The sequence below is a fragment of the Pseudorca crassidens genome, chromosome 9 (genome assembly GCF_039906515.1).
Source record: "Pseudorca crassidens isolate mPseCra1 chromosome 9, mPseCra1.hap1, whole genome shotgun sequence".
In the NCBI taxonomy this organism is placed as follows: Eukaryota; Metazoa; Chordata; class Mammalia; order Artiodactyla; family Delphinidae; genus Pseudorca; species Pseudorca crassidens.
The window spans coordinates 30,228,861-30,241,663 of record NC_090304.1 but is presented as its reverse complement, the minus strand read 5'-3'; the positions used below and the strand labels follow the sequence as shown (position 1 = coordinate 30,241,663).

Genomic DNA, 12,803 nt, shown 5'->3' with positions numbered 1-12,803 from the left:
GCCAACCCAGGTAACAGCTGAAAACTCCAAACCCCTCCGGTTCTCAGCTGCCCTCAGACAGCCCGAAGGACTGGCTGGGGATCAGTGTAGGAAATTCACGCTGGGGACAGGGCGGCTTTGGGGCGGGCTGTTGTTAGTATTCCTCGACTCAGCCTATTCCTTCTGCCGGAGGGTCACATGGAGAAGTGGTTCCCTTGAGGGACCTGGGCATCATCCTGGCAAAGCTTGGGCCTCTCTTTGTTTCCCCTGCTGCTTCCTTCCAGATGTAAGAAGCAGGGGCCTGTTTTATATTTCTGTTGAATAAATTAGTTACACCTTTTGGGTTTTCTCACACAGGCCAGCACATCAAAACATGCCTTCGAGTTCTGGAGAATGTCCCAGGGGTCCCAGACCCTCTGGAAAAACACTCATTTGGACAGCTGCAGGACCAAGAACTTGCCTTTGAAGCCCCTCAGTTAGAGAAAACTTGCCAAAAGGGATGGGGAGGGAATCTATGGTGAACTTAGTCCTGGGATCAAAACAGATTCTTTTATTAGATGCTAATGATGATGATGTTAATAGCTACCATTTATTGAGTATAGCTTGCCAGGCACTTAACACATTCATTCATTCATTCAATAAAGATGGCTTCTCATTATCTTATTTAATTCTCACAATAACCCTTTATGAGCTAAGTATTATTTTCTCCAGATGACAGAACTCAAGTAGAGCACTTATGAAATGTGTCTAGTTTTCCTCAGCTGGTTTTGATAGTGGAGGTGAGACTTGATGTACGGATTTTTTTTCTGATTCCAAAGCTCATATTCTTAACTATTCATTCATTCATCCATTCATTCATTTATTAAACAAATATTTATTGAGTGCCCACTATGGGCTAGGCATTCTTCTAGGGATGTACTAGGGATGTAGGAGTGAACAAAACAGATACAGCTTTCATTTTAATAGAGAGACAGACAAAACCCAGTAAATTAGTGAAATTACAGTATGTTAGATGTTGATGTGTAGGAAGAAACGATGCAGATGTTAGATGTTAAGTTCGGGCAGAAAATTTAAGCAAGGTAAGGAGTATAGGGAATACTGGAGTGGAGAGAGGAGAATTTATTATTTTATATTGGGTGGTAGGGAGTATCAGTCACATAAGGAGACACATTAACAAAGATCTAATTGAAGGGAGGGAGCCACTTACACGAGGAGAGCTCCAGATGGGGGAATCTGTGCAAAGGCCCTGCAGTGAGAATATGCTTTGCACTGGAGGAACAGCAAAGAAACCGGTGTAGCTAGAGTGAGATAAAATAGAAGGAAATCAGGTCAGAGAGGAAGTGGAAATCAAGTAGGGTCTTGTAAGCCGTTGTGTGGGGTGAGTGAAATGAGAAGTCAAAGGAAGGTTTTGAGCAGAGGAATGACTCGAGCTGACATGTTCTAAAGCCTGCTGTGTGTGGGTTAGTGTCCATACATATGATTAGTTCTGTCTAATGGGGCCCAGGAGAAAAGATACTCCCATACCGACAGGTACATCTAGCACCCAGATGTTGGCTTCTAAATGCCTTTTTCCCAACGGAAGAAACCAGGGCTCCTTAGAGAAGTTGTTATTTTCACGATTAGGGCAGGAAAAATGCAAGATGGGATGTCTTCTGGTGAGAAATAAAGGGAGTGCCTGAAGAAAGACTGGGGGCATGTTGAAAGAGGACAGGACTCAACTTGAAGGTCAAATCTAGGGCAATTTGAACAGCAGAACAAATACTAGTAGAGTTAGATTAAATCCATAGGATAAAATAAAAATAATATAAACACATACTCGAATAAATTTAGTAAGTGGGGGAGAAGGGATAGAAGTAGTCAAATTAATAAGTGTAGAAGGAATGAAGGAAACACAAAATCACCATTAGAATTCCACAGTAATACTTTTTGCAGGCAAGTTCCACCAACAAATGCTAAAATGGGAGGGTGAAAATTTGAACAGAATAGAATATTAGCACAGTTGTAAAGTATCTCCTCCAAAATATCGACCAGTTACAAAGGAAACCACAGCAACTTTGTAGGGGAGAAACCCAGTACGGGGCACTTTGAAATCAGGTAGTTAAGGCTAACATCACTAACAAGGTGCTGACATTATGGAGCCTGAGGATGAGGCATGGAGAAGAACATACCATCACTTCTGGGGTGTGCTTGCTGCAAATGCATAATCTCAACCTTGTCATGAGAACACACCAGACAAACCCAAGCTGATAGGCATTCTACAAAACGACTGACCAGTACTCATCCAAAGATCGTTAAGGTCAAGGAAAAACAGAAATTGTCACAGATGGGAGGAGACTAAGAAATAACAACTTTAAGCAATGTGGATCCTGGACTACATCTGGAAAGGGGAAAAATTTTTTTAAAACGGGGGCGGGGGGGAAATGGTGAAATTTGAATACAAACCGTAGTTAATAGTGTCAACATCCTGGTTTTGTCATTGTATGTTAGTCATCAACATTAGGGGACGTTGGGTAAAGGATATACGTGAACTCTCTGGACTAGTTTTGGAATTCTTCTGAAAGTCAGTATTTCAAAATAAATTTTTTTTAAAAAACTATAGAAGTTAACCAGACATTGTGCTGAATATGTACACATATAGAATCATTATGTCGTATGTCTAAAACTAACATATGTTATATATCAGTTTTATCTCAATTTAAAAAAACTAGATAAAAGACCATGAAAAACCTTAGACTAGATGTTGCTGGATTGAGAATATACTGTATGGGGGCAAGGACACAAGTCAAAAGACTAGCTGGAGGGCTGCAATGGAAATAATCCTGGTGAGAATAACAGTGGTTTGGACTCGGAGGGAGCCGGCAAGGTGGTATTTGCAGTCTGGAAACTTTTGACAGTAGAGCTGACAATATTTGCTGGTAGAATGATTTTAGCAGGAGAAAAAAGGAATTCAGGATGACTTTAAGGTGTTTGATCCAAGCAAATGAACTTCCAACAGCATACATTTTTTAAGTGTTTTATGTATATTATTTCAATTAATCCTCAAAAATATGAATTAAATATTCTAATCGTCCCATTTTTAAAAATACCTTTATTGGAGTATAATTGCTTTCCTATGTTGTTAGTCATCCCATTTTAATAGTAACAAAACGACTAATATTTTCCAAGTATTATATATACACTGGCACTTCGTATGTCATATCTCGTCTCATCCTCACTTGTGTCATTATTCCTATTTAATATAGGAGCAAATGGAGACCCAGGAGGCTACGTAGCTTTCCCACAGTCACCCAGCTGGTTAGTAATGGAGTTAGGCTTCTCCCGCATTGAGCCTCATTCTGGTGGCCACATACCGCACTGCCACAGCACTCCACTGCCTCATTTTATAATCGAGGAAACGGAAATTTAGCAGGTGGCATAATCTGCCAGAATTCATGCAGTTTGAATGTGGCAAAGCCAGAATTCGACCCCAGCTCTGATTTCAAAGCGCAAGCCTCAGGCTCCGCTGTTGGATCCTGTACGTCTGAGTGTGGATGGCATTAGAGATGGAGCTCCCTGGCACAGCCTGCAAAGGGCTGGCTGGGGGCTGCTGGTGGCAAGAGGCCACTAAGGCTATATCTGTGACTATGGGTACCATCTCCAGGCCAGAGATTCAGGTGGCTTCCTTGCCCCTGGGTCTCCCGCCAGCCAGGACTGTTCCATGCCCTGAGCGATGAGGGGGAGATGTCATCACAGGCTGGGGCAGCACTGAAGTTCCATATGCTGGAACCACATGTGCCCAAGAATCCTGCTATGCCCATCAGCCTCCTTGGTCAGCCGCCAGTTGGAAAGGATGGATAAATCATGCACTCATTTTAATGGGCCAAAAGGTCCCTGCCTTCCCTTTCTACTCGTTCAAAGGCCTGCCCTTCCTACCCCTGCCCCTAAATCATGGGGAAATATTGCTAGTGCCTGAAAAACAGATATGAAAACTTGTCAGAAGAAGAGAATATGTCCAAATAATCAGTCCTGAGTGTCTTGGGTAATAAATTAACCCTGAGTACTAAGAGAAGGTGATTGTGATTTTTGTTTTCTGTTTCTTTATATATTTTTCTTTTTTTCCCATTTTTTATAATGATCATGCAAATTTGAATATTTAAATGATTGATACTTTGATAATTATTTAAAAGAAAAATCTAAGTGTGGACTCTGATTTAAGGTTCCTTACATTTGAATACTAGGTCCACTACTTACTAGTTGTGGAATTGTGAGCAAGTTAACTAGTGAAGTCAAAGTTTTCCTATCTGTGAAAAGAGGTTAATATGAGATCCTATCACAGAGTTTTTACAAGGATTAAATGAGATAATATATGCAATTAATTTAGTAATAACTTCTAACTATATTATTATTACAAATATTAACTTTTCAATTTTACTGGGGTTTCTTTCCTCCATGATATCTCCTGTCCCTTGTCCCCATCTGAGTGCTAAACTCACCTTTTTGGCAAACAGAAAGACTCCTGGGAAAATAGGGAGCCCCTCCAATGGATGGTTTGAGAGAGTGTTGATGGAGGGAGATTCCTCTGAAAAAAGTAGCCATTTCACTATTATGCAAGGCAGTGAAACAAAGGCTGATGGTTTTCATTATTCCCATTCTCCAGGGAGCACATCCGCAGTGTCTCCAGTAAATTGGACTTTCAAAGGTAAATGTAAATTCCAGTGTTAATTTATTTAAAGTAAATAATTCAGAGAGTGGCAGCAAACCTCATTCTGTGGCACTATATTAATGTCTTCCTTAAATACAGCTCGCCCTTTCTAAAAGCTGTTTTATGGGTCCAGGAAATCTGTCTATTACAAAGAAGTGCTTATTGTAAAGGATGTTTTAGTCTTCGGGTTCAATTAGGGAGAGAGCCAGGGTCAATGGGAGCCCTATGTGTGAAACGGCCTTAATAGCCGAGATGTAGTAGGGAAGTGGGAAGCTCGCTAAGGCACCTGGGTTTATACCCGGCAGGAAGGGATGTGAAGAAAGAGAAATGAAGGGCTTGATTCAAATTTCCCCAGCCTTCAAGGAGCCCAGTGACAGCGACTGACCAATCCATTGTAGTGGAAAGAAGGCAAGTTCAGTGTGGGAGGTTCTAGGCCCTGGTGTCTTCTCAGGCACAGTTAATCTCTCCAGGTCTGGATTTCCTTCTCTTTACACTGGGGAGAGGAATGTCTCCCCAAGGAGCTGCTTGTTATCAGTATCAAATAAAAGAACTGTGAAACAGTTTGAAAGATTCAAAGAGTCATAGAAATACAAAGCATTATATTGATGGTTATGAATTACTATTTTTTTTGAATTACTATTTTTATTATCATGAGATCTCAGTTGCACAGGATTGAGTTACTGTTACTCCTCAATTCTTGACATATTATCATCACCATTTTCTTTATGCTCTTTGATCCTGGTTCTTCACCCTTATTCCCTGCCACCCCGCACCCCCCAAAACCGCTCTTATGTGTTTGATACGTTCTTTAGAAAATACACACCACTCATTCATACACATACGGATGATTTCTGTGCATGGACTTGTAATTTACGTAAAAATGGCATTGTTTGGTAGATCTCATTTTGTTTCTTTTATCACCCATCTCTGTGTTTTTAAGAATCGTCTGTGCTGCTACCTATACATCGAGTTATTCCCTTAGAATTGCCACCTAGTATATCAGGATAAGCTTATCCCACCTTCAACTATGAAGCCTCCCAGTGAAGGCCTTCACACCGCCTCTGACTTGCGGCCACTGCAAAGAACAGCAATGACTACTCTTGTGCATTGCTGTCTATGGTCATGTTTGAGAATCTATTTGGAATAGATATTCAGGAGCAGAACCAGGCAAAAGACAAGAACAGGCAATTTCCAGAAGAGAAAACCCAAAGGACTAGCAAGCATTTGAAGTTTTGTTCAAATGTATTAGTAATCAGAAAAATGGGAATCAAAACCAATGAGTTATCACTTTACACATTTTAGACTCACAGTGATTAGAAAGCTGGATAGTGCCAAGTATGGGTGGAGATGAGGGATACAGGCCCTCGTCCACGGCTGGTGGGGAGGGATGCGGAGCGATTACCTGGCACAGTGGTTCTGGAGAACCATCTGGCAGTATTTAGCTAAATTCAGACATGCATAGTTTTCTGATAGGTATTGTTTTTATTATTGCATTAAAAATCATTATTAAACACCTACTTTTCTCATTAAAAAATAATTATTCAATACCTACTATCTTAGCTCTACCTAGCTCTATCGGGTGCTAGAGCTCAGATGTGGTCCTTGCCCTCATGGAACTTAAGATACACCTGGAAATGTTTGGTCATCTCTGTACCACCAGGACCTAGCAGGGTGCCTGGCTAACTCTAGCTCAGTAAATGTCTGCTGAAGAAATGAACAAGGAGAAGCAGATATTAACCCCACCACCGCTTTCTAATCTTACCATAAGTTGACCAACTCTCAGCCTCTAACACTGTCCCCCAGGCAAGGATGGTACTTTTTGTTCTGCAACCTATCCTTGGCCTCCAGGACAAGCCTTAAACTCCCCTCTCCTACCCCTTGCCCATCCCCCCCCCCAAAGTTCTTTGTAACTAACATTAATTATCTTCCAAGCACTTGGCTAAGTCCCTTTACTGCCTAATATGCATTCAGTGATGTAAGTACTATTACTATCCTCATTTTACAGATGAGGAAACTGAAGCTCAGAGCAGTGATGGAACTTGTCTGAGATCACACAGCTGCTGAGATGCAGGCTGAGCTCCACCCCAGATCATTTTTGCTCCATGGTCTGAGTCCTCTCTATGACGTCAGTTGGGTAGGGTATACGGTTAGTTTGGGCTGCTATAACAAAACACCACAGACTACACAGCTTATAAACAACAGAAGTCTATTTCTCACCATTCTAGAGCCTGGAAGTCCAAGATCAGAGTTCCAGCATGGTCAGGTGAGGGCCCTCTGGGGACCACAGGTTTCTCACATGTGTCCTCACCTGGGGGGAGGGGCAGGGAGCTCTCCCAGGTTTCTTTTATAAGGGCATTAACCTAATAACCTCCCCCAAATCAGCCTATCACCTCCCCAAATCCCACCTCCTAATACTATTCCATTGGGCATTAGGACTTCAACCTAGGAATTTGGGGGACACAACTATTCAGACTGTAGCACGGAGCATTTACCTTTACCGTCTTACCTAGTGCCTTAACATATGCACGTTATGTTCAGGCAGATACCTGCTGAACAAAAAGGGCATTTTTATAACTGTCTGTTAAGGCATTGGTTTTCACCTCACGGTCTGAATAATCACCAACAGCAGCTCCCCGCCCTCACCCTCCAATGGCACAGTTTTAAGCAGCAGAAGTGCTCATTAGAATGGAACCCCAAAGCTTTGCCTTAGCTCCTCCCAGGAGTCTCAGGCAGTCTGCTCCCAAATGGTTCTGTTCAGGGTTGAAAAGATTTATAGCATCCTCTAGCTGCTGACGATCTTTCCCTATCGATCCTGCTTCCGGAGCTCTGCTCAGGGGACAGGGAGTGACCGAAATGCTAAATTTTTACCAAGCTCACTGCAAAGTCAGCCAGACAGCCCAGGCCTCCTTTGGGACCTGGGGCTGAAGGCGGAGGGATAACCACTGAGTCACACAAACTTCCTCTTGAGCCACAGTGGCCAAAACGTCCCCTCCCTTCAGTCAGTGCCCCAACAGCCACTTTCCAGGGTTCATCCAAGGTCTTTGCTTGCAGGTTTCAGTCTTCCCTTTCTCCACAGACGTTTACTCCACCAAGGCCCCACTACACCTTCATACCCCTGCACTCTAGCCCCTTTCACTCTGCTGAACTAGACCGCTCTTTGAGGGCAGGGACTGTACAGCCCGCTGGCCACAGCACTTAGAACAGAGTCAGCTGGGGGAAATGTTGAATGAAGGTGGGGGGAGAGAGAGGGAAAGACTGGGGGTTTGGGGTTAGCAGATGCAAATCATTACATTTAGAATGGATAAACAACAAGGCCTTACTGTATAGCACAGGGAACTCTATCCAATCTCCCGGGATAAACCATAATGGAAAAGAATATGAAAAAAGAATGTATATATGTGTATAATTGAGTCACATTGCTGTAGAGCAGAAATCAGCACAACACTGTAAATCAGCTATACTTCAATGACAAAAATAAAATTAAAAAAAAAAAGAATGTCACACACACTGGTCAATTTTCACAGCAGGAACTGAGAATATGAGAAGCCAGTAGTACCATGGATGAGTTATAGATGCCAAATTTCAGTTCTAGGATTTTGGAGGGCAGGAGCATCGTTTGTTTCATGTTTAGATGAAAGAGATCTTATCTATGGGACAAAATCTGGGTCAGGGATGACAAAGTATCTGTCTATATATCAACCCTTTTAACTGTCACATCTATGACAGACACCATTAATTGTTCAAGGTGTCCTATTTCACTGAATAACCAGGCAGGCTTTCCTAATTATGAGAGGTGAGACCCCTATGCCATCCCTCGGCTAGGAACAGTGCACCATATTGTGCTTTGCACCACAGATGCTACAAAGGTGTGGTTTCTCACAGTCTGATTGGAAAGAAAATGCATTCACATGTAAAAAGAGTAAATAACACTATAATGTTCTATGATAATTTATTCATTCATTTAACAAAAATGTATGGAGCACCTGTTATATATATATGCCAGGTACCATATGAAATACTGGAGATATACGAGGATGAATAAGGTGTGAGTTCCTGCTTTCAAGGAGTTTGTAGTCCAATGGAGGACATGGAAACATTGCATTTAATATACAATGTGGTAAGCTGGTTTGGTATAGAAAATGTAGGGTGCTATGGGAACCCACAGGAATGGCCTTGGGAAGTCTAACAGGGAACCAGAGAAAGTGTACTGTATTAGTTTCTTGACGCTACTGTAACAAATTACCACTAATTGTTGGCTTAAAACAACAGAAATCTATTCTTTCATAGTTCTGGTGGCCGAAAGTCCAAAATGAGGGCCATACGCCCTCCAGAGTCTCTAGGGGAGGGTCCGTTCCTCGCCTCTTCCAGCTTCCGGTGGCTGCCAGCCTTCCTCGGCTTGTGGCTGTATCACGCCAGTCTTCAAGGCCATGATCTTCAACTCTCTCTCTCTCTGCTCTATTTTCCCATCTTCCTGTCTCCCTCTTACAAGGACACATGTGATTGCGTCTCAAAATTCTTAATTTAGTCACACGTGTAGTCTTCTTTTTGTTATATAAAGTAGCCGTCATAAATTCTGGGAGTTAAGATGGGGATGTCTCTGCGGGGGCAGGGAGCATTTTTCAGCCTCCCACAGGTACCCAGCATTTGTACTGCACCTGGAACATCAGAGACACGCTATATGAGTGAAGTTGCATGAGTATGAGTATGTAGAGAATGGTATACTCTTGGGCAGAGAGTACATGAGATAAGAATCTAGGAAAGGATCACAAGCTGGGGAAGGAAGCGGGAAGACCAAAAGTTGGAGAAATTGATTCAGTTGGACACCAAGTAGAGCAGACAGGAGGTAAGGGGTGAGGCCTGGGACAGTGGGGAGCAACAGTGAAATACTGAGAAGGAAAGTCAAGGCCAGTTTAGGATTAACCTCTTAAAACAGAAAGTTCACCAACAGCCCATTTTAGGGGTGCCTTTGGCCCCTTTGCTGGGCTAGGACAATGATGAAGAGAGTGGTAAGGGTGCTGAGATGTTGATGGGCTCATGGTTTCTGTCTGTTTCCGGTGCTTGCAGTGCCCTCCCCCCACTGCCTTTTTGCCAACTCCTACTCCCCTTTCTGGTCTCAGCCATGTGTCTGTTCTGACTCTGGCTCTCTTCTCACTGACCTTTTCCCACAGAGCCCAGGGCAGCCAGTTGGAGAGGAGAGCGGTTACAGTAGAGCGCAGTGGGTAAGAGCGAGGATGCTAGAACGGAGCTCCAGGGGGCAGGGAGGGCAGAGATTTTTGTGTCTTTTGTTCACTGCAGTATCCTAGTGCCTAAAACAGTGCCTGGCACCCAGTAGACACTCAATAAATATTTGTTAAAAGAATGAATGAATGGAACCAGATGTGGCGTTCTAATCATGGTTCTACAACTTACTAGCTGTAAGTGAGTAAATTGTTTAACCTCTCTGTGCCTCAGTGTCCTTATCTATAAAATCATGATGCTAGTATCTGCCTCCTGAGGTTGTCCTGGAGAGCGGAAGGGTTGATACGGGCAAAACATTTAGAACTGTGCTGGGTGCGGACATGTTTTTCAAATCCACACTCAGAGGTTTCCACAAAGTTGGATATATATTTAATTTCAAAGTACATTCTAACCTATTTAAAAAACTGTAAATTTCAAAGGATGTACTTTCAAAAGTATCCTGTATCAACATCAACACACAGCAAAACACCAATATTCCACTTGCCTTTCTCTCATTGACTTTAAAAAATCAGTAAAATGATCTAATCTAAATTTTTAATATAAAGATATACTAGCAAAATAATATCTGTCCACTCTGTTGGGATTCTGAGGAAAGACTCCACTTGAACCCAGGGTACATATTCTGGGGCTGATACTGGTGACCACTCTTGCCTAACTCTGTTTCATACAATGATAGGATTTGATTTCATCTGTGTCCAAACATAGGCAAAGAAGACAGTCAAGTTTGCCTTATTTGAAGGGATGGCCTTGTTCCAGCGTGAAGGAAGAGAGAACGCTGAGATTTGTTAAAATCACCAGTGTCTTTGGCCTCAGCTCCCACTGCGGCTATGAATGGTGAGGCACCAATCTGGTGTCCGTCTTTCTCTCTACTCACACAGTGGAAAGGGAGTTGCACCAGAAATGGCAAATTGATAGGATGTTCTTTCAAAATACCGGTCCCCTCAAGTTGTTTTAATTTATACATTTATCTCAGAAATGAGAATTAATAACATACCATGTCTAGGGTATCGTGCCGGGTGCTGAGGTTGTAGAGGTGATGAAAGCAACAAGATCCTGCCAGGATTGAGCATAGAGCTCTCAGTAAAGAAGAAACTCCAACAGTAAGACGAAGTGTGGATCCTATGGTCAAGGAAGTACTCCCCCATGACATCTGGAGTCACTCACTTAGGTGGAGAAGAGATTTCCCCGGACCTTCAGAGGAAGAGAGACTGAAGCTGAGATCTGAAGAGTAAGTAGGAAGACTTGGTTTAGTAAAAAGAGAATGCCGGAGGTCAGGTACAGAACAATATTCCAGCAGAGAGAAGGACGTTCACGAAGGCATAGCGGCTAGAGAGAGCACACCATGCTCGCAGAACTGAAAGAAATTTAATATGGCTAGACCATAGAGCTAGGACCTTCACTGTCACAGCCCTTATTTTTCAAACATGTTCACTGGAATATCACTCAATCTATTTCTTGGCCTTTAATTTCTTTTAAAATTTCAGTTCCCTTTTTTGATGGTTGCCTGCCCCATTACAATATCCACTTTTCCAGATGGTCACCACCCTTTGCCATATGTCCAATGTACTTTCACCTTTTTTATTTTCTCCAGCATCCCTGACTCTGCTTTCCTCTCTTGGCATAAATGACACCTTCCTGTCTGGTGGCTGCCCCCCCAAGCTCTTCTCATCTGCCTTTCTTGGGACTCAGATTTCACACCCACAGATAGCAATCCTCAAAGGGAGACAGACCCAGCATAATAAACACTCCAGCTTGGCAAAATGAAGTAAAGTCTTTGATCCCTCTCGGGTCGCCCCTTGGAATGAAATGAACTCTTTGAAGCTTGGCACGCCTAGAAATGACAAGACAGGATGAGAAGAGTTACAAGGTTAAGGACGAGAAGAGTTATAAGGTTAAGGACAAGATGGTGCCGCATGTAGGTTATTTTGTTAGAGGATGGATTTGAGGAGATTTTTCAAAAACTTAGCTTAGGTTTAGGCTGTCAAAATTAGCATCAGAAACTAGATGATAATTCAAGCTGAAAGATCTTCCCCCACTCTCCTGGCTCTATACATCAGGGTGGCAATCCCACACCATTACACATTCTGCCCCTAAGAACTTTCCAGAATGTATTCCAGATGCCATACAAGTCAATATTCAGATTCATTTCGCACAGTCCACAAACACAGACTATCTGCCTTCTAGAATTACACTTAGAAACGTACCAGCCTTGCCACTAAAGGTTAGGCAACAGGGGCAAACAACAGCACCATCTGAGCACCAACTCACCAATCCCGAAGCCATGCGATTCATGCCACAAAGGGAAGGGAATCCAAAAATGCCAAGTTTACTTTGTAATCAGGCCTACCAGGCAGGGATGGTTACGGGGTGCTCTGGGACCTGGAAGCTAGCTCCCAAATAACTCAATCCACCCTGTTTTCTCACTAACTCAGCGACATGTACTGGAGATCAGTTAAAGTATGTGCTCATTAAATATGTTCCAGATGAAGACCATAACCGGCCTCCAACAGGAAGTGCTGTTACCCTGCATTCAGTTCTAGCACTTTGAGTTGCCAGTAGGTGGCAGAAATTCAAAAAAATTTTATAATTCTGCTTTCTTTGAAAGTAAGGTTCAAGTGTGTTGAAACCAACCTTCGACAGTCATGCCACATCTGTATGAGATTAGAAGCGGTGAAAGAAATGTTTGAGAAGGTGATGGATAACCAGCTTGGATTTACCACATTTTTAAATCATTTGGGCAATTTCCCTGTGGTACAAAGTATTTGATCCATTGTGTTATTTTTATGACTCTTCATAAGGAATTGCTCTGTATTGCATGGATTTTAGTCTCTAGCCAACTCTGGTCTTGCATCTTCTTAATGTCTGTCCACACTCACCACCCATGAATTTTGAAATATTGTAGTTC

The 12,803-nt window shown here is 42.6% G+C and overlaps 1 long non-coding RNA gene across 5 annotated transcripts in view; it reads right to left on the bottom strand.

Annotated features, from left to right (window-relative positions):
• LOC137230336 (uncharacterized) overlaps positions 1-12,366 on the bottom strand; it is a 39,157-nt gene extending 26,791 nt beyond the window's left edge. For 3 of the 5 annotated variants that reach the window (XR_010946106.1, XR_010946104.1, XR_010946107.1), the window contains exon 1: positions 12,167-12,366. This is a non-coding gene — a long non-coding RNA (uncharacterized lncRNA). Of the gene's footprint in view, positions 1-10,892; positions 11,730-12,166 lie in introns of all 5 variants that reach the window. The other 2 variants (XR_010946108.1, XR_010946105.1) reach the window with 2 other exon arrangements.
• Between the last annotated feature and the right edge of the window lie 437 nt (positions 12,367-12,803).